Here is a 21,761-nt window from a genome sequence, read left to right on the forward strand (position 1 = left end):
GGCAATTTCTAGACTTTCTGCTCAGCCATTGGCTCTGAAGGGTAGGCTACAGTGGTTTTCCTTATCAGGGACTTTTGTCCTCCTGATACATGCAACTTTGTGCATCTCCTCTGAGGAAAATTGGAAAATATTCTTCATTCTCTGAAGTGCCATATGTTTTAGGTTTGGGGACTTTCATTAATTAGATTCTGACCTTGTCTATATCATGTAGCTCTTCCACCCCTTTTCTCATGGTAGAAAATGAGAACGTTGGAAAGATGATCTCTAAAGTAACTTTCTGCTCTAAATTTTCATGATTGATTATGTGCAGTTGGTCCATATTACTCACAGATTCTGCAGTTTCAGGTTTACCTACTAGCTAAAATTTGCTTTTTAACCTCAGAATTCATGCTTGACAGTGCTTTCATGGTTGTTCATGGACACACACAGAGGGACAAGCAGTAAGAGCCGCCTGATGTATGTGGGTCCAACAAGGCAGTGCTCTCGTGGTCATTCATGCACACGTGCAGAGGGACAAGCATTGAGAGCCATCTGATGTGTATGGGTCTAACAAGGTGACACTCACCCTGTTGTTTTAACTCTCATGCTATAAACAAGCCTTTCCTGTGGTGCTGTGTTTTTCACGTTTCGGTGCTTTATTTTTTGGTGATTTCACTGGACCCCCAAGTGTAATCCTGAAATGCTATCCAATGTTCCTAAGTACAGGAAAGCTGTGATTTTCCTTTCAGAGAAAATACGTGTTTTAAATAAGCTTTATTCAGGTATGAGTTAAAGTATTGGCCATGAGCTCAGTATTAATGAATCAAAGTTGTATATTAAATAATATGTCTTAAAACAGAAACTGAGAAACAGTTATGTGTTTTTTGGTTAACAAAATATGATCAGGGAATTGCAGAAACCTAATGTTGAATTTACCCAAGGAGCAGTGGTTTAGCATTCCCTAATTTAGTGTTCTTGGTGACTTTATAGAACCTAACTACTGTGAACGACAAGAATGGACTGAGTATTTTTTCTTTTATCTTGTTCTTATGCTCCTAGGAATAATCAGCTCTTGTTCTTTTTCCCCTGGGATCTATCATTCTGCATATTGGCAACTTTTAATAAATACCCATTCAATGAATAAATGAATTTCTATGTTTTTCACATAGTAGGTGACCAGTACAGTTGGCTCTGTGTATCCATGGGTTCCCCAGTTCTGCCTCCTGAGGAGGGCCAACTGTATTATGCCATAAATAGTATATGAGGGTCTCGAGCACCTCAGATTTTGGTATCTGTGGGGGGATATCCTGGAACCAGTACCCGATGAATACCAAGTCAGAACTGAACATTTTTGTTGAATAATGAATACTGAATAAATTGACTACAGAAGATACTACATTAGAATGTTACTTTAATTTTAGAATTTTGTCACATTGAAAAAATAAGATTAGACTTCCTTAGGATTTTTGAGATATATACAGATACAGATGTTTCTGATGAAGGGATTTTTTTTTTTTTCTCTAATGCCCAGAATATTGTCATGATTCAGTGAAACCAAAGATATCATTTTGAAAGTACCTTAGATTTGGAATCCTTATGCTTACAAAAAGTCCTAGATGTATTTTTGAAATAATGCCATTGGAAACGTTCTGGCAGAATTCCCTGTAATTATACCTGTCTGACAGAACTTCACCGGCTGATGTATGCTTGTGTAAGTCTCTTTGGAACCTCTGCGGACAAGTATACCTGTCACTTTTTTAAGTCTATTTTTCGTGTGTGTCCTGTGTTATACATATAGAATTTTTGATACATTGTATGTTTATGCTCATTGGGAACTCTAGAAAACTAGAATTTTATGAAGCTCACTGTGCAGTCTAGCCCAGTACAGACATTAACCCTGTTAACAACTAACTGTACTTAAGTTAGCTAGATGAGTCAGCGGCTTGTTTGTCATTCAACAAGTAGCCCCCTCCCCTGACACCTCTGCGCTGGTGGAAGCGAGGTGCTGCCTTGTTACTGCTGAGTGCGAGTGGAAGTCCAGGTTCTCCACTTGGCCTCTGTGGAATAGTGGAGAGATGGGGGTAACTGGAAGATGCCCATTGTTTCTGCTGGGCAGGGAAGGTTGTAAGTTCAGAATTCCCTCAAGGCTTCCATTGAGACTGTATTTTAGAGAAGGGATAGCCTTCTTATCACTGGGTTTGGTGAAAGACCTGATCCCCTAGACAGCCCCAGTGACAGGTGGGGTGAGAGTGGACACTTCAGTTCTTCCGTGGTCCTTCCGTGGTCTTCACCGTCATTGTGGTCACTGGAGAATGCCTCCTTAGCCTGTGGCTCCCCAGGCAGCTTTCCCGGCCCGCCTCCTATCGGAGGTTCGGGCCTCCTCTCTGTCGTCCGGTGAGGATGGGCACCTGGGCTCCCCACGTGGTCTTTGCTGCTGGGTTGGGGGTGGTGCGAAGCATGTTTGTTGTTGTTGTACTACTGGTAATTATCTAAAAAGTTTCTTGCTAGGCTCCCCATTGGATGGAGAGAGGAGGCTTTTCTTGGGGCCTTTTTGGGGGGAGGAGGTCTCTTCCCATTGGCTTGCTGGCTTCTCGAGTTTCCAGTCTGAAATACATGAAGCAAAAAACAGACGCATAGGGCATTTGTTACCATGGAGTTCCTTGGCTCTTGAGCTCCTACTTGGACTGCCTCCTTCTCTTCATCCCTTAGTGCCTTACGTTTGTGTTATATGCAGTGTCCTTGTTTTGTAGTTGGAATAGGGAGAAGTTTGCTTCATCTTCCTGGAAGCAGAAGTCCTAGCATACAATTTAATTTATCAAGTTTAATTACTCATAACGTTTTAAAAACAGTTGATACTATAGTTGCTCACTCGTTGAATTGGTGCATATTTTTTTTGGAAGGCGGTTTGTCTCCATCCAAGAGCTTTTTGAATTGAGAAAAGGAAGATGCAAATAAACACTTAGAGCATTTCTACCAAGTTAATTTTCAGATATGTCGATTTCCACACGTTTCATAATCATAATTTATGATTTAGATGAGGAAGGATAGAATGCGTTGTATTGACAATAACTTCAGTCTTTTCCTATCATTTCCATTGCTAACTGATTCTGTTACACTCAACTTATCTTGGATGATCTTTTAATTGTGCTGTGGATTGTTAAACAAGCCTAGGCTTTTATCACAGAACCACAGATCACCTCTGGAGCTAGTGAGCTGGTCAAGGTATCCATTCTAAATTATAAGCTGTCATTCACTTCGATGCTACTCCACAGCCTTTGAAAGATGAAAGTACAGATGAGTCTGGTGATTTTCAACAAATGCTATTATTCAGTTTAGATTAAAAAAAAAACATTTTAAGACTCTCAGTTTGAACAAAGACTTAAGTTTAAATTTTAATTGGACTGAAGATTTTCATTGTTTAATTTTCACATAATTTTATCCAGAAAATTAATGTAAATAATGTCTTTATGAGTTAGGAGAGATATCTCCATTTTACAGATGGAAAAATTGAAAAATGCCAATTTTTTTATGACTTATCCAAGAGCATCCAGTGAACTGGGATTAAAACTGGAACAACAGACCAAGATTCCAATTCTCAGTATTTTTTTTAACCACCATCTTGTGCTCAGTCCAATAGACCGTGCCACTAACTAAATTAAATTTATATATCTTTCAAAATAAGAGCAAGGGGAGAGTAGGGGTTATCCAATTAGAACTTTAGCTTCAGACATGGTCTGTAAGTGTCTAATTTTTCAGTCTGATGCATCAGGAATGTTTCATCATTATCATATCCCCTTTTTCATATGCAGCATAATAAAAAGTCCATAATATTAGGCAGTAATTTAAAAAAATGTGAATTTCTCCTTAACAGGAAATATGACAGTTATTTGAATTTTTTTACAATTTAAAGGAAAACTGAAAAATGTGATATGTATAAACAAATATAGGGCACATTGTTGTTATGGTCCAGTCACCTAGTCGTGTCTGACTCCTTGCAACCCCATGAACTACAGTACATACTTGCCATTAAATATATTACATATCTATATTTTCTATGTTGCACAAATGCATTATAAAACTTACTGAAAATTTATGGTAGGTTTGCAAGCTATCAGTGCTTATCATATTATAGACTACTAACTGTAAAGTAAGTTTGGAACTCAGAAATTGGTTTATTAAAATTAAATTTCATTCCATATTATTCTTCTATTAGTTTGAAGTATTTATATAGAATATTTTAGAGTAGTTTGTTATAATATGTTAGGAAGAATTTATTACTGAAAATTGAGAGTCTGGGTTCTAGGTTGAGCTCTTACTCTGCTAAATATATTGATCATGGAAACATATTTGCCGGTTTGTCTTTGGAAATTAGAATCCTCATATAGCAGTTTATTATTGATAATATAGCACCATGGAGATTTCTTTTCTGCTATTTTATTTTTTTTCTTTTCACCTTTTCTCCTATTCCTAAGAGTTCCCTTTTGTATTCTATTGTTAAAATTCTGATCAATGTTGGGTAAAACTGTAGAACAGTGTATTGCTTTCCAATTCAGTGCTTCTGTTTTTTACAGTGGGTGTTTTCTTTAAAATGACTCAGTTCGAGATGGTGCTATGGTATGATTCTATCGCTCAGTCGTGTCCGGTTCTTTCTGACCCTATGGACTGTAGCTAGCCAGGCTCCTCTGTCCGTGGGATTTCTCAGTCAAGAATACTGGAGTGGGTCGCCATCTCCTCTTCAGGGGGTCTTCAAGCTCAGCAGGTAAACGTGTGCTTCTGCAGCCTCTGCATCGCAGGCAGGTTCTTAACCTCTGAGCCACAAGGGGAGCCCAGGGCGATGCTGAGCAAGTTAGAGATTAGAATCCACGTCTCAGCTGTCCAAGACGAGGGATGCCTGCAACAGAACTAACTTATTACAGACTTTACTCATCACTCCAAACTAGTTCTTCTCTACCTTCGAGATCCTATAATTATTTTGCTATTAAAGTCAGTTGTACTTTGCCTTATATTATAGTGAGCTGTTAACTTGACCTCTATAGTACCAAATAAATTGTTTTACACTACCTATTCTTAGGTACATGTTTTGAATGGAATTCAGTTCCCTGAAGACAAGATAAACTCATGACCCCTTTCTGATACCTGATTTTTAATATGGATGTATTGATATTGTTTCTATTCAGCCTATTCCTCATTTGGCTGTCAAATTCGTTTTATTGTTTAATCATAGTTTTCTTCACCTAGTTAGAAGTATTAAAATTTTGTTTCCTCAGTAATCTTCTGATTTGCATGATGAAAAATCAGATCATCACTGATCAACTATTTTAAAATGTATTCCATTTTAACATATGCCATCTAGATGATCATTCTAACCAGAACAGTGCCTACCACATAGTAGTGCTCAAAAATGAATAAATGAGAGAACTAACACGGATGGCTCAAATGATAAAAGAATCCCCCTGCAATGCAGGAAGATCTGGGTTTGATCCCTGTGTTGGGAAGATTCCCCTGGAGGAGGGCATGGCAACCCACTCCAGTATTCTCACTTGGAGAATCCCCATGGACAGAGGAGCCTGGCAGGCTACAGTCCATGAGGTTGCAAAGAGTTGGACATGACTGAATGACTAAACACACACACACAGCAAAATGTTCTAATAGCCTTTCTGTTTAATAGTTTACATACTTAGATATTTATAGGTAAAATCACTGTGTTCAAAGATTTGTTAAAAAATTCTTTAAACTCTTTAGTGCTAAAACCTGCTTCTCTTCATGAGTTACGTGAAGCTTGTTAACTTTATTAAGATGTACCAAATTAATAGTTATCCAAAGTGAATTGATAGGTTAGGGCTCATTGAAGAGAATTGCGTAGAACTGTTAATGAGATATAATGTGTGAAGGGAGTCTGTGGACTGGGAACTACTACCCAAATGTTAATTTGTTTATTAGTCAAGCTTTTATTATTAAAATGCAACTAATCATAATCACGCTAAATAATACTATTGTATTGTAAATATACTTCTCAGAATATACGATGTATATTTGAGCATGTATACTGGATTGTACAGATTATCAAGATACAGATGAAGCTTTATCTTATTCTTGGCAAAGTGTCTTTAGGTATTCCTAAATAATTAGAAAAATTCAATTATAAGAAAAATGACAAAAAATTAGTCGTTTACAGATGTGAGAACTGGACGATAAAGAAGGCAAAGCCCCAAAGAATTGATGTTTTTGAACTGTGGTGCTGGAGAAGACTCTTGAGAGTCCCTTGGATAGCAAGAACAAACCAGTCAATCTTACAGTGAATCAGTCCTAAATACTCTTCAGAAGGACTGATACTGAAGCTGAAGCTCCAATACTTGGCCACCTGATGCGAACAGCTGACTCATTGAGAAAGACCCTGATGCTGGGAGTGATTGAAGGCAGAGGATGAGATAGTTGGATGGCATCACTGGTTCAATGGACGTGAACTTGGGCAGACTCCGGGAGACGGTGAGGGAAGCCTGGTATGCTGCAGTCTATGGGGTCATGAGGAGTTGGACATGGCTTGGCGACTGAACAACAACAATAACTCAGTAGATAGTATATAGTTTTTTTTTCATTTGAACTTTTAATTTTGTATTGGGGTATAGCCAATTAAAAATGCTGTGATATTGTTGAAGCCACTGGAAAAAAAAAAATGCTGTGATAGTTTCAGGTGAACATCAGAGGGACTCAGCCACACATATACATGTATCCACTCTTCCCCAAACCCTTCTCCCATCCAGGCTGCCATATAACATTGAGCGGAGTCCCCTGTGCTATACAGTAGGTCTTTGTTGGTTATCTATTTTAAATATATAAATGTGTACATGTAGATAGTATATAGTCTTGATAGATAATTATTAGAAAGCAAATTTCTAAATGTCAGAGCTGTAATAAAATCTTTGTCTTTGAAGTTGTGGGGGGAATCATTTTGGAAAACCTATTGGTAGTTTGGATTTATTTGTTCAAAATACTGAAAGGCTGAGCATTGAAAGATTCAAGCTTGTCTCAAGATTGTTCAAAAACATGACTAGATTTCTGTTTATTTAAAGTTGGAAATGATGAAGGAAACAAGTAAAATGGTAGATGAAAATGTATTGTGTCATTGAAAAAGATTTCCAGTTCCACCCAAGAAAAGATTTAAGCATATTAGTAATATCTGACTTTTTTACCTTAAGCCCGAAAGAATTCACTAGCATAATCTGATTTTTAAAAAATCACTGTGAAGTATGTTTCTTAGGATATCATTTTGAACCTTTGGAAACCTGTGTAATTTTTTTCTTAACGTGCACAGAGAGGAAGTATAACTTTTTCTATAAAAATTTCCTTTCACTCGTGTTATTTTCTTTTCCTCTTTACATTTTGTGTATAATAGGATAGTACACAGTGCCTTGGATTTATTATTAAATGGAAACATCCTTTCAGAGATCATTTGCTGTCTAGACCTCTATTTACCAGCAGTCATGAACAGATTGTACTTTTCTATTGAGATTAATATGGTTGCAAAGCAGCATTTTACAGAAGAGTTTTAAATATTGTGCTTACAAAATATGAAGGACAGTTAAAATCTGGTGTCTAATACATAAAGTAGCCATTTTATGCAAATATCTTTTATTTATATTTCATTCCCTTTATCATAATAAATCTATTGGTCATTTTTCTTGATAGTTTAAAACTTTTGTTATGTAGCTAGGAAAGTAAAGATTCATAGAAAAAGTCTTTTCTTGACACATAAAGAAATACCTTAACTTTGGTACCCCGAACTTAGAATTGTGCTTCTGTTCTATAATGCCCTCCTTTCAGGATTTTCTATACCACGTTTGAATCCTAGCTCCTGTATAATTTCTGTTGGTCATTTTTTATTTTTTTATTTTATTTATTTATTTTTTTTTTTCATTTATTTTTATTAGTTGGAGGCCAATTACTTTACAACATTGCAGTGGTTTTTGTCGTACATTGAAATGAATTAGCCATGGATTTACATGTATTCCCCTTCCCGGTCCCCCCTCCCACCTCCCTCTCCACCCCATCCCTCTGGGTCTTCCCAGTGCACCAGGCCCGAGCACTTGTCTCATGCATCCAACCTGGGCTGGTGATCTGTTTCACCCTAGATATACATGTTTCGATGCTGTTCTCTTGAAACATCCCACCCTCGCCTTCTCCCACAGAGTCCGCAAGTCTGTTCTATACAGTTGGTCATTTTTTAAATTAAAAAAACCTAAAGGTCTTAACCTTTAGGCCACATATAGTTCATTTAAATACTTGAGTTTAATAAAACCTTGTTATTTTAGATTAGACTCTTGGAATTCTGGATATAGTTTCCATGCAGGTTGAGTAGAAGTTCACTTTTATTGCTTAACAAATTCATATTATAAATCCATTTCACAAGGTACATTTAATCTTCCTGAGGGTGTCTTAGTTAAGGCTGCTATAACAGGTACCACAGACTGGGTGACTTAAACAACACTTGTTATTGTTCAGTCACTAGGTCGCGTCTGACTCTTTACAGTCCAGGCTTCCCTGTCCTTCACCATCTTTCAGAGTTTGCTCAAACTCATGTCCATTGAGTCAGTGATGCCATCCAACCATCCTGTCCTCTGTCGCCCTCTTCTCTTCCTGCCCTCAATCTTTTCCAGCATCAGGGTCTTTTCCAACAAATCTGCTCTTTGTGTCAGGTGGCCAAAGTATTGGAGCTTCAGCGTCAGCATCAGTTCTTCCAATGAATTTTCAAGGTTGATTTCCATTAGGATTGACTGGTTTGATCTCCTTGATGTCCAAGGGACTCTCTTATAAAGAACACTTATTTTATTTATTTAACTTTTTATCTTATATTGGAGTTTAGCCCATTGAACAGTGTTGTGATAGTTCCAGGTGGGTAGCAAAGGAACTCAGCCATACATCTACAGGTATCCCTTCTCCCTGAGACTCCCTTCCCATTTCTTAATAGTTCTGGAGATTAAAAGTCTGAGATCAGGGTGCCAGCAAGCTTGGGTTCTTGGTGAGGGCCCACTTCCAGGCTGTGTCCTCACATGGCCTTCCTTGGTTTGTGCCCTGGAAAGCAGGGCTGTTTCCCTGAGGACGGTGGTCAGTGAGGTAACCAGATGGCTAGGGTGAACTGTGCTGTCTGCAGAAACCCTCTAGGACTCAGTGATGAAGAACAGGGATTAGAAAGAAACAGCTTGTCAATGGTTGTGCGGGAGAGAGAGCTCTTGGAGTGTATAGCCTGAAAGGCTGCCTCCTTCCCCCAGTCCTTCCTTCACTGGAACCTCCTGCCTGGTCCAGGAAAATCTGAAGCTCTTAACCTAAATTACAAAATGTATGGGTATGGTATCAGTTCAAATATACTATTGAAAAAAAGAAAAGAAAAAGTGAGAAAGACAAGGAAACCATAAGGCGGGGATATTCTGAACTTGGTGGGCCTCTTGAGCCTGAGTCCACTGGTTATTCTGCGGTATATTCGACATATTGCGTTGAATTATGGAGTTTGTTTTTTTCTTTTTTTTTTATGGTGTCTTTCACTAAAAAAATAATATTCTTGAGGGAAGAGTCTGTTGTTGCAAGGTAAAACAGAGTACCTAGCACTTTGAAGGCCTTTTGTACTTTAAAGAGGGTATAAATGCTTTAGAAATAGCATTTGCCATGGTTTGAAAGGGTTGCCATCAAGGTTAAGTTAAATAAAGTGATACCAGCTAGGATTTCACCTGGTTTGTAATTCCATATTTCAGAGAACTGCTTAACTGTCTTCTGAGAAACAGTTCTCACCCATTTCCTTCCCCGAAAGAATGAAAACCCTCAGACTTGTTCACTTGCCCTCCGCCTTGCCCTTTCCACCCTCTTTTCTCTTCTCCTGAAAAGTCATAAAGAGCCCACTGTAATTTTCTTAATCCTTTGATTAAATCACTCTTGCTTTTGCATCTTTTATGTCCTACATGTCAGTTGTAATTCCTAAGGTTCTTCATAGCTGTGACTAACTTAATATTTTAGAAATATTTTTCATCAATCATAACGTTTGACCAGGGGCTTCCCCGGTGGCTCAGATGGTAAAGAATCTGCCTGCAATGTAGGAGACCTGGGTTCGATCCCTGGGTTGGAAAGATCCCCTGGAGAAGGGAATGGCTACCCACTCCAGTATTCTTGCCTGGAGAATTCCACAGACAGAAAAGCCTGGCAGGCTGCAGTCCATAGGGTCGCAAAGGATCAGACACGACTGAGCGACTAATACTTAGCATTTGACAGGATGAGAAAATATCTGATTCAGACTTTAAGCTAGAAGAATCTAGTTCATAGGACCACTGGGTTCTCTTTCCTAAATGGATTTCTACTTCTCAAGTTTTGTGAGAGAGGAAGAATAGCAGTCAATACCTGTTCCATTTATGGAGGGCAGTCTTTTTCCTTCTCTTACTGATTATATAATTGTATCCTTTATGAGATCAAAATAGGAAAGAACCATGTTTGATATCATCTACTTCGGCTGGAGTATTGGCAGCAAGATTTGGAAGCACTTGTCACCTGGTTCTATACACACAGCATGTATATCTCTTAAAGTTAGAAATTAAGACGCCTTTAAGGATTGCATTCTTATCCTGGCATCTTTTATCCTTTGGCAAAGGCCTACTGTTCTACTAGACTTTTAAAAAAATGTTCAATTTTCACAAATCATAAAAGGGAAGTATTGATTTTCCTACAAGTATTTTTTTAAAAATTGACTGTGAAAATTTTATTTCCATAGAAAAGATAGTTACTCAAAACTGAACCCCATTCTTACTCTATAAAATAAATTATAACTAGGGGAAAAAAGTTTAGTCTTAGAGAGCAGGAGTTTTGTCTCTTGGGTCTAACAGTTTACAAATGCAGAATAGCAAACTTTTATGAAGAAAAAAATCTTTAATGTAAAATATGTTTCTTGATCCCATGGGATTCTGGTAAATCAGCCATACTGCTAGGCAGTCTAGTATCTTCCCTATTCTTAGAACAACCATTGTGAAATGATTGATGGAAACAGAATCTGGATGTATGGGATCAATCACAGTCTTTCTGTCTTGTTCAAGGCTCTTTAGATAGTATTTATGTGGTCATTACTTTTGAGCTAGATGTTTTAAATTTGTTTAATCTTTATTAATTGTTTTGGTAATTCTTTACTAATTGTTTTGTGCATAGCATCCTGTCTTTTGATATAGCAAGTGTTTTATTATAGGATTAGTCATCCTCAGGTTAGCCTATATCTACTGTTGAAGAGGATTCAGGGAGAGAAAAGGTAAATTTGGAATGTTAGCTTCAAAGTGATCATATGCATCTGATTTGGTAAACATGGTTTATCTCTTGATATTATAGATGTATTATGTACATGTGTGTGTGTGTATGTGTGCTAAGTCACCTGCATCGTGTCCAGTTCTTTGTGACCTTACGGACTGTAGCCTGCCAAGCCTCTCTCTCTGTGGGATTTCCCAGACAAGAATACTGGAGTGGGTTGCCATGCCCTCCTCCAAGAGATCTTCCTGACCCACTTCTTTTATGTTTCCTGCATTGGCAGGCAGGTTCTTTACCACTAGTGCCACCTGGGAAGCCCTATTAACTGGGTAATTAGCATTTTTATTTTCCTTACCCTTTTACTTAGGACACTTTTCATAGACTGAAAGTACAAAGTACCAGTTGCATTAGTTTTCATATCTTTTCTGGGTAGCATGTTTCTTCAAGATGAACACTCACTTCTATGAGACTGTTTGTTCCCAAGCTTTAGCTTTTCTCTTAAATAGAATGGAGTTAACATTAATGTCACTAATATGAATTATAACCCACCTTGTAGAGTTACTTATTGTGGAAGTTAATTGAAGTCTGAGAGTACAATGTCCGATACATATAACTTAATAAATATTGGCTAGTATATAATTATTATTACAGTTTGTTTTACAAATGCTTATTGAATAGCTTACTGATTACTGGTACAGTGATAAGGCAGTGCATTGGATATAGAAGAAATACTAATCGTTTTCCCACAGGGAACTATAATATAGTTATGGGAAAACATACAAAAACAAACACGTGAAATAACAGTGACAATATATAAGTGAGGTTCAAACTGTGGTCACAGATTGTTGATGCTGCAGAAGCCTTTGGAGCAGTGATGAGTCAGTGAAGGTGGGGCCGTCAAGGTCAGCTTCAGACAGGCGATGGCACTGGACCTGTGTCTGGAAAATGGGTACATGTGGGAAAAGACGGGTATTTCAGGTGAAGACGACTGGATGGTACATTCACGAGACAATGAAGAGGCCTCCAACTGCTAAGTGACAAGGAAATAGGAGAGCAGGATCTAAGTCCTTGTCTTAGACTTTAGCTTTTTAATAGCAAAGTTTTATATTGGGGCTTTTTCCGCTCTCTTACACATCTAACTATGTAATCTTGTTGCCACCATGTCCCATCAGAATGCTGACGTGAAGCTTCTCTGAGGCAAGACGTTGTAAGCATCAAGGTCTTTTTGCGCATTTATTTCTACACAAGAACTTCTTGTCAACCTAATTAATTGTGGTTGCTCAATGATACAATCAGCAGCAATTGTCTTTCTTTATTCTTGCTTCTTTTTTTTTGTTGTTCTATCATGATCACTCAGTTTCCTCAGGTATTTCTGCAAAACACCCTTTTGGGGAATAGCAGTAAGAAGAAAGAGCTATGAAATATTAATTAAAAGGGAAGAAAAGTTAAACTAAAATATGAAATACTCCTATAAAGGAATTATAAGTAGTTATTCCTTACAAAGAGTCCCTGATTTGTCTAAATGGATTCTTTTCCTTTCATAGTGCCCCCAGCACCTCTCTTCCCTGACTTAAGAGAGATGTATGAAGAATCCATAGCTTAAAGTGAGCCATCCTATTTGTAGTCAGTTGTTTGTATCAACATGCACTTGATCCGTTAGAAACTTCACTTCAGTCTGCAGTACACATGTGAGGTCGTTTTTATCAGTGGTTTTCGTAGCCTGGAATGGTTATGATTCTAAGTGCTGTGCTCACCATCATTGTAAGGAGCCATGTTGTTTGAGTTTCATTTTGTCAGATTGCTTTTAGACTATGGATAAAACTGTCAATAAATGCAAATTTTGTAGGTACTTTATAAGCAACACTGGTAGGTAGTTTATAAACAATATTATATGTACTCTATTGGCGCTAGTGTTAAAGAACCTGCCTGTCAGTGCAGGAGACGCAAGACGTGGCGAGGCGGCAGAGGAGCCTGGTGGGCTGCAGTCCGTGGAGCAGCAAGAGCTGGACACGGCTCAGCAGCTGAGAAACAGCGTTGCTCTGGGAAGAAAAGGAAGCAAAGTGTTCTGGGTGACTTTAGTTACGGCAGTAGCACCTCCAAAGGATCTAGCTGCCCTTTCTCCGCAGTGTGTCTTCACTTCAGACTGCCATACGTGCCTTTTGAGTGCCTCTCTAATGAATGACTAAGTGTTGAAATTTGACCTCTTAGTAAGTACTTATGAAGCAGCTAAGTTCCTGCAGTGACTGTGCACCTTGGGATTGTAGTTTCATTTGTGTCATGCACACATACAGAGTTGTTTCGCTTTATTTTAAGCTACCTTGATTTTACCTTACTAAATTTATTTTACCTTGTGAAATAGTTGAAATGTGCTTGCTATTTTCAGGTATTATAGTAGAATTCTATTTTAAAACAGTACTAGTTGAAAGTTTTTTTAGTTTTCCAGTTTGCTGCTTGTAACCATTTAAATTACAGAATCATATTAATAGGTCCTTCTTACCTGCCATCTGGCAGGAAATCTTATCAGTGCTATTGTTCATATATAGTAATAAATATTGGCAATTAGTGTAATAGCCATATTTTTTGCAGCAATTTCTAGATTCCTTATATATAATAGATATATTCACAGTGTCTTTTCCTTCTCATTAGCTCTGTGTTTTTTCTGATGGTAGAAATTGTTAGAAGCACTGTACCTTGTAATATAAAATGTAAAGACAACTTCACTTTCTTGTAAAATTAATCTGATTTCAGAGAGGCAATGCATTGCTTTACCTCATTGAATCACCCAAAGCATACTTACTGTTCCTCTCCCTCCCTGCTTAAAGGGCATCTCCCTGCATTTATGACACACTCGGTGTTCATACTGGTTCCAAGACTTGCCTCGTGCTACTTCCCTGCCACTGCTGCCTTGTTCTTTTTAATTAAGGGAAAAAGTCACAAGAAAAACTTTTATGCTTTTGGAGAGAAGGAACATTAGCGGATTAAATCTCTCTTGGCCGTTTAACTTCAGTCCTTCTGTTGTTGGTGTCTCTTAGGTTGTTCCCCTGACTCCTCCTTCCTCCTCTTATCCCATTTTCCCATTCTTATCCTAGTAATTGAGTATCAGATCACCCTCCGGATGCAGAAATTTTAGTCTCAGAAAGAGGCTGTTTTAAAATTAAAATTGTTAGGAGAAACACGTAATAGAAAGTGAAAAGGAGGCTGAACTTGTGAGTTCTATGATATTAATATAACAGAACTTCAGGAAATAAAGTGAAACATTTGTTTGGTCTCAAATAATTACCTTGGGCCCTATTACTCATAATCAGAGCATTTTTAAGACTATGTTTGTTGACAGTTATGCCACAGGTGCTTTCAGATGTTTTAGGTTCTAGTAAGGATGTAATCCAGCAACATTTTAAAATTTTGCATAAGTATCTCAGGTTTCTTTTTCTAAAGCAAGACTGAAGAAGAATTTCCAGAACCTGTTAAGCTTCTTCCTTATTTCTGTTATGCCTCATCTGTCATCTCATTTGTGGAAATCCTATTCTAAGTTCCCCCAAACGATGTAATCTTATCTTATTTAGATTGTACTAGAACTTCAGCTGTCAGTTTTGGTTGTGCATATCAAAATATTTTATGGCAGAGTCATCTACATATAAATTTGCTTCATATTCATTTATTTAAAAATCTGCATTATATTTCTCAGTATTTTTTTTAAGTAACTTAATTTCAGTGGTTAGTTCTTCCCTAAGGACATATGGATTGTTCTTTGTTTTTTTTGTTTTTTTCTTCTGTTTAATTTTTTTTTCCCACTTACCAAGCAACCACTGATCATGCACCTTGTGTCAGAGCACCGTACTGGTGGTCTGGGATTATAGTATAAAACGTTATATGATGGCACGTCATGGCATTTGGTGAGAGTCTTAAAATATGAAAACTCTTATGAGTGGTTCCAGTGTTGGATCTTAGGTTGACCGCATGCACCTAAAGGAAGTCCCTGAAAACCAGTGTGTGAGTTCACACTTAATCTGCAAGCCTCTACTTTCAGGGTTTAAAAGTCCTCAGTGGTCAGGAGGTTACTGCCCTGCATAGTTTCTGTGGGCCTGTTAGAGAACTTGCCAGTTTATCTCAGTTTATTATAGTTCGAATATTTCAAACCTGCTGCCTCTTTTGAAGAGTAAGAGTTCCCAAGGCAGGGATCATCTCTATGTCTCTGATATCTGGCCTAGAGTCTGAAATATACCATAAGTAAATGATACATAATAAATGGTTCAACTTCATAAAGAGAAGGAAGATGGGGAAGAGCCTAGATTGAATCGAGGGTTGACCTGATTTTCCTCCCTTGTTGACTTTTCTTTTTTACCCTTTGTTTCTCTGCTTAAAGAAGTAAACCACATCGACTGAGGAGGAGGCTCTCCACACATCTGAAGAGGTTGGCTAGCGCTTTGCAAACCCCAGACTGATTTTATCCCTCAGCATTGATCGTGTTGTGGGGAATTGATTATCCTTAACCAAACTTCTTAATTATTAAAGAACAGTGCCCGTACAGTGTGAGAATTAAGAACAAAGAGCCAGAGGAAAAGCAGTGTGATTCCCAGTTTGACCTCTTACAAGTTGTGTGCTCTTAGGCAAATTAGAAATTTCTATTAGCTTTCGAATCTATTAAATGGGGATAATAATGGTACTAACTCATGGGATTCTTTGATAAAATTAAATGACAAATCTAAATTCCTAACACTAAAAGAGTATTCAAATTGAAATTCACACCAGAGAGAAGACCATGTAATGTAAAATTAAGCTTAGCAAAGGGCCTTGTACAATGAGGTTCTCAGTAAGTAACAACTATAATTATTATAGTTTTTGTGACTTTGTAACTATCAGTACTAATTTATAGTAATACACTTGACCCTTGAACAAGACAGGTTTGAGCTGCTCAGATCCACTTATATGTGTTTTTATTTTTTCTTTTTTTAAGAGAAAACACTACAGTCCAACAGGATCCATGATAGTTTGAGTCTGTGGATGAGGAACTCTGTGTAGGGAGGGTAGACTGTGAGTCATATTCAGCTTTTTTACTTTGCTGATGGTTGGTGCCCCTAATCTGTCTTGTTCAAGGGTCAGCTGTATATCATTACATGTAGATGTGTATGTACACACGTGCAGTATAAACACATATACATACATATGTGTGTGCCCAGTTGTGTCCAATTCTTTGTGACTCCATGGATTGTAGCCCACCAGGCTCCTCTGTCCATGGGATTCTCCAGGCAGCAATACTGGAGTGTCCATGGGATTCTCCAGGCAGGAATACTGGAGTGGGTTGCCATTTCCTCCTCCAGCGGATCTTCCAAACCCAGAGATCGAACCCATTTCTCCTGAACTGCAGGCAGATTCTTCACCACTGAGCCACCGAGGAAGCCCATATTCATACACACTGAGGTCTCTGTTCACAGCTTCATTTCTGACTACTCAGATACTTATTCACAGAAGAGATTCTTTTGTGATTGTGTGATCGAAAAAAAAGTTAGGTTATCTTGAAGGATGTTTCATCCAGAGCTTAGAAAATTCAGTCTCTTCCACATTAGTGTATGCCTTTCTAGCACCCAGATAGTTTCTCTCTGCTGATTGTGTCAGCCAGTGTCTATCCTCCTTCTGACCATCTGCCTCTTTCTTTTTCTCCCTCTTTTCTTACATGTAGACATGTGTGGATCATATACATTCTGACAGATTATTTCATCCAAGTCAATTCATTTTTTCTTCTTTTTAAAACATTCTGTATTTTGAAAATACACTTTGGGTCATTTAATGTATTCCACTGATTTAAGTTAGATTGTGTGAATATTAAATACATACATTATTTCATTTAACCCTCAAAACATTTCTGTGAAGTTAAGTCATCACCATTTGCCCAACAAAATACTGAGCTACAAAGGTATTAAATGAGTTGCCTGAAGTTGTGTGGGTAATAAGCACCAGAGTTGGGAATCAGACATACAGTGTAATTTGTCAGCCACCCTTTCCACAGCATTATAACACTCTGAACAAAAAGGACCTAGAAATCCTCATCTATGAGTCATCTGTCTCAGGATAAATTACTTCCACAAATGTTATCCATTATATAGTGATTTTTAGTTGACTCAACTTGAGAATGGCCATTCCTGCCCTTGTAACCCTCCTTGTTAATTGGCAGAGTGGGAAAAAATAGAAGATTACAGACCTTTGAGAAGAGAATAGTAAGTGTTGAAGTCGGGAAGGTATTAAGTCAGTGGCGGGCTGGACAGCTTAAGCAAGGGGACGAGAAGGAAGGCTAAGAATGTGTGCATAGAAACGCAGATGAATCGGAAAATAGGTAAACTGGTGCCTCAAGACTGAGGCTTCTTCACTCAATGAAAAATGAAAGTGTTTTTTGGAATGAGAGGAGAAAGGGATGATCTGAGGAGATTTAAAGATGGAAGGAGGTCTGGAGCAATATCTTTGGGAATCATGAAGAGAAAAATGTTTGAAGTTGTTGATAGACTTGTATTTTAGGAATGGTATTTTGGGACTTCCTAAAATTGTTATAAAATATACATAACATGAAACCTACCTCTGTAACCATTTTTTAAGTCCTCAAATCAGTGATCTTAAGTACCCGGTGCTGTACAACCATCACCATTGTCAGTTTCCAGAACTTTGTGACATTTTAAACAGAAACTCTGTACCTAATAAACAGGAACTGTCTGCTCCTTTCTCACCTTGGTCTTAGTAACTGCTGCTCTCCTCTCTGTCTTTATGAATTTGGCTGTGCTGGGCACCTCGTGTAAGTGAAATATACAACATTTGTCCTTTTGTGACTGGCTTCTTTCACTTAGCATAATGTTTTCAGACTCCTATCTTGTTTTGGGGGAATAATCAAATTGATTTCACTGTAAAGGCATGAGGGTCTTTCAGTCATTTATAAAATATGGTCCAAGGCAGCTGGGTAACATTTAGTATCATGCTTTATAGCATTGCCAACACTATCCAGTGATGTCTTACTTAGGAATATCTCGTAGTTTCCTATTCTCAGCCCAGCATATGATATTCTGGAACTTCATCTTATATATACTTAGACTAGATTATGGTTGTTACATTACTGAAGTTAAACTATCTCACACATTATGTTGACCTTTGTTCGTTGATCAAGGTGTATATCAAGGATAAATATTGATTTATAAGCAAATAATTGATGTGCAGTATAGTATTCTGGTCACTTTTAAATTTGAAGTAATTAAAAATAATTCATTAGTTATCAATGTGTTTTGAACAGATATCAAAATAAAGATTAAAGTGAATTGTTATAGTTTAAATTCTTTTACATGAGCTATTCAACTAGGTAAAAAGTTCCTTCAAGGGCTTTATAAACTAAGCTAGTCAGAAGTTTTGTTTGAACAAAAGAATACACTGAATTAAGGCAGGAACTGTCCATTAACTCAAAATAGGCAGTTTCAGAGTTGCGGGTCGCTCTTCGGCCTGAGTAGACACGACAATGCTACATGGGTTGGGTGGCCGGCTGGGGGATTGGGCTGGAGAGGAAACAGTAATTTGGGAAGAGGACGGACGGGACAGCCTGGGCGCTGGAACCAGCGTAGGGGGGGTTGACGACTGCAAGACCCGAGCAGCGTCGTCCTTTATACCAGAAAGCTGGCGGGCACTGTGGGGAAAAAACAAAACCAGAAGAAAGTGGAGGCGGTGCTAGAGAAGAGGAGGAAGAGCACGTGGTGGAGAAAGTCCTAGACCGCCGAGTGGCGAAGGGCCAAGTGGAGTACCTGCTAAAGTGGAAGGGGTCCTCAGATGAGGATAACACGTGGGAACCAGAAGAGAACCTGGATTGCCCTGACCTCACTGCTGAATTTCTGCAGTCACAGAAAACAGCACACGAGACAGATAAATCGGAGGGAGGCAAGCGCAAAGCTGATTCTGATTCGGAAGGTAAGGGGGAGGAGAGCAAACCAAAGAAGAAGAAAGAAGAGTCAGAAAAGCCACGAGGCTTTGCCCAGGGTTTGGAACCAGGGCGGATTATTGGAGCTACGGACTCCAGTGGAGAACTCATGTTCCTGATGAAATGGATAGAACTCTGATGAGGCTGACCTGCTTCCTGCCGAGGAAGCCAATGTCAAGTGCCCGCAGGTTGTCATATCCTTCTATGAGGAAGGGCTGACGTGGCATTCTTACCCCTCAGAGGAAGATGACAAAGATGATAAGAATTCACTTTCTTGAACACCAGCCCCTGTCACATCTGACTGTGGATTTCAAGTGGGGAAAGGAGGAGTTCTACTCGTCTTGACACCACAAAGGTGGCTGGAGAAGATGTCCTTTGGAGAGCCGTGTAGTTTCTCCGCCCTGCAGCAGCCCGAGCGCTTTAAAGCCGTTCCATGCTGTATAGTTTGCACACCCATCCCCGGGGAGGGGAAGGAGGGTCAGTGTTTCAAGGCATCTGCTCTGAACTTTGCTTAAAAAAAAAAAGCAAAGGGCCTTCTATGAAGGACAAAACGCAGAATGGGATGTGGGAGAGCTAGAGATACTGTAAATCTTCAAAGAGCATCTCCACAACCCACACAGCCTTCTTCCCGATAGTGTTAACTCTGCATTTTTACAGCGTAGCATGTGTGTAGTTTTTGGCTATTACTGGTGTATTATTTGGGGTGGGTGGGGTGGGGTGGGAAAGAAGGGAGATGGGTTAGGATAATTTTTGTTAAAATTTGGGGAAATGGTGAAACAAAAGAAAGAACAACTAATGATGATTGGGTTCTGTGTCCAGAATATGTCATTGGCAACCTAAATGAGGACTGTGAGAGACTGTTTAAAAGCTGTGAATGCCCGAAACTTAGAAGCCAAGGTACTCCCTGCCTGAGCTCAATGGTGTCCCCAGCAAAGGACTGAGACGCTGCCCAAGCTGCCATGCCGGGGATGGAAGCTGGCTGAGGAGGAAGAGTCTTCCTGGAGGGTCTGTCTTAGAGGGGCTGCTTATGAAACTGACAGCAGGCCCTTTCTTTCCCTATTGTGAAGTTGCCAGTATCAGCTTTTCCATCCAAGCCGCTGGTGAAGATTTAGGGAAGGGCAGAGAGTGGCATAGGAGGTGGGTGAGCAGGGAAAGACAAGGGCCGGTGCTCATAGGGCGGAAAACTCTTGGAGCCTCTGTTTTTTGAACTTTGAAACCATTGGTGGCAGGGTTCAGTCACTGACAGCACAAGTTCAAGAGCTGAATGATTTCAAAAGCCCTGGTCTCAGGAGAAGATTTAATTTTCATACTGGGGCAGTGGTTCACTTTAAAACAAAACAAATTTTTTAATCCTAAGAATTAACTAAAATCCAAAACACTGTCTTGAGTCATGAGCTCTATCAGTTGTTGACATCGTCTTGACCTGCATCTAGAACTCCATTGTAATTTTTAGGCATGTGATAGGTTTTTGTGAAAACTTTTGTTTAAATGTAAACTTCATATCAACACTGTCAGTTTTTTGTCTTAATAAAACTATATAGATTTATAAAAAAAAAATAGGCAGTTTCATAAGTGGAGTCTTGAAAATGATAAAGAATTAATTACTTAATAAAGAAAACTAATACTGCCTTAGCAAGGAAAAAATGCTAATTCAATATCTACCATAATTTATATTTTAAGAAAAGGGATGCATATGTAATATTTAGAAGAGTATTCAAGTTAAAGTTAATAGTAAAGAGAAAATCAGTATAATGTATATTCTGTCAGTGGAGACATATAGGCAGTTGGTGGTAGTTTTTACAGTTCATGTGTCAGTCAGCATTTTGTGGAGAGTTCTATGAAGCTGAAATTCAGATTTGCAGTAATTCTTTTCAATGTAGAATATAACAGTCTCAGTCATTCTGGGGTCTGTGATTTTAAAAAACGACATTTCTCTCTTTGATCATAGCTATTATTGAAATAGCTGGTAATATGCGACATGGTGCTATAATTTAGACAGAAAAAAAAATGGAATTGTGAAATGTATCCACTCAGCTTAAATTTCTCTGTTTCTTGTCTCCACGGCGTCTTTTGTACTTTCTGCAAAATTGGCCCCTTAGCATAATGTTCCTACTTTTTTCCAGGGAAAAAGGAAGGCTGATGGTCAAAGTCTTATGCAGAGTATTCAAGGGAAACTTGTACAACAAAAATTGACTGAGAAAATAAGATTCAGAATTTCCCAATACAGGAAACAAAAGTTTTAGTCACTTATTTTTCTTTTAACAAATGTGCTTTACATATACATCTTGGAGTCAATTTTCAAAAAGGTGAAAATTTATGGATATGGTGATGTTCACATAATTTCAGATGTTTAGATTTGAGGCTAATCCCTATATAAATGGGAGAAGACAGTGGCACCCCACTCCGGGACTCTTGCCTGGAGAATCCCATGGATGAATGAGCCTGGCAGGCTGCAGTCCATGGGGTCGCTAAGAGTCGGACACAACTGAGCGACTTCACTTTCACTTTTCACTTTCATGCATTGGAAAAGGAGATGGCAACCCACTCCAGTGTTCTTGCCTGGAGAATCCCAGGGACA

General features: G+C 38.6%; 1 protein-coding gene and 1 pseudogene across 3 annotated transcripts in view; both read left to right on the forward strand.

Annotated features, from left to right (window-relative positions):
- RNGTT (RNA guanylyltransferase and 5'-phosphatase) overlaps positions 1-21,761 on the forward strand; it is a 223,042-nt gene that overhangs the window by 146,565 nt on the left and 54,716 nt on the right. The window lies entirely within an intron of this gene.
- Positions 12,165-19,461, forward strand: LOC110127303 (chromobox protein homolog 1 pseudogene; annotated as a pseudogene).

Source organism: Odocoileus virginianus, chromosome 19, assembly GCF_023699985.2.
Source record: "Odocoileus virginianus isolate 20LAN1187 ecotype Illinois chromosome 19, Ovbor_1.2, whole genome shotgun sequence".
In the NCBI taxonomy this organism is placed as follows: Eukaryota; Metazoa; Chordata; class Mammalia; order Artiodactyla; family Cervidae; genus Odocoileus; species Odocoileus virginianus.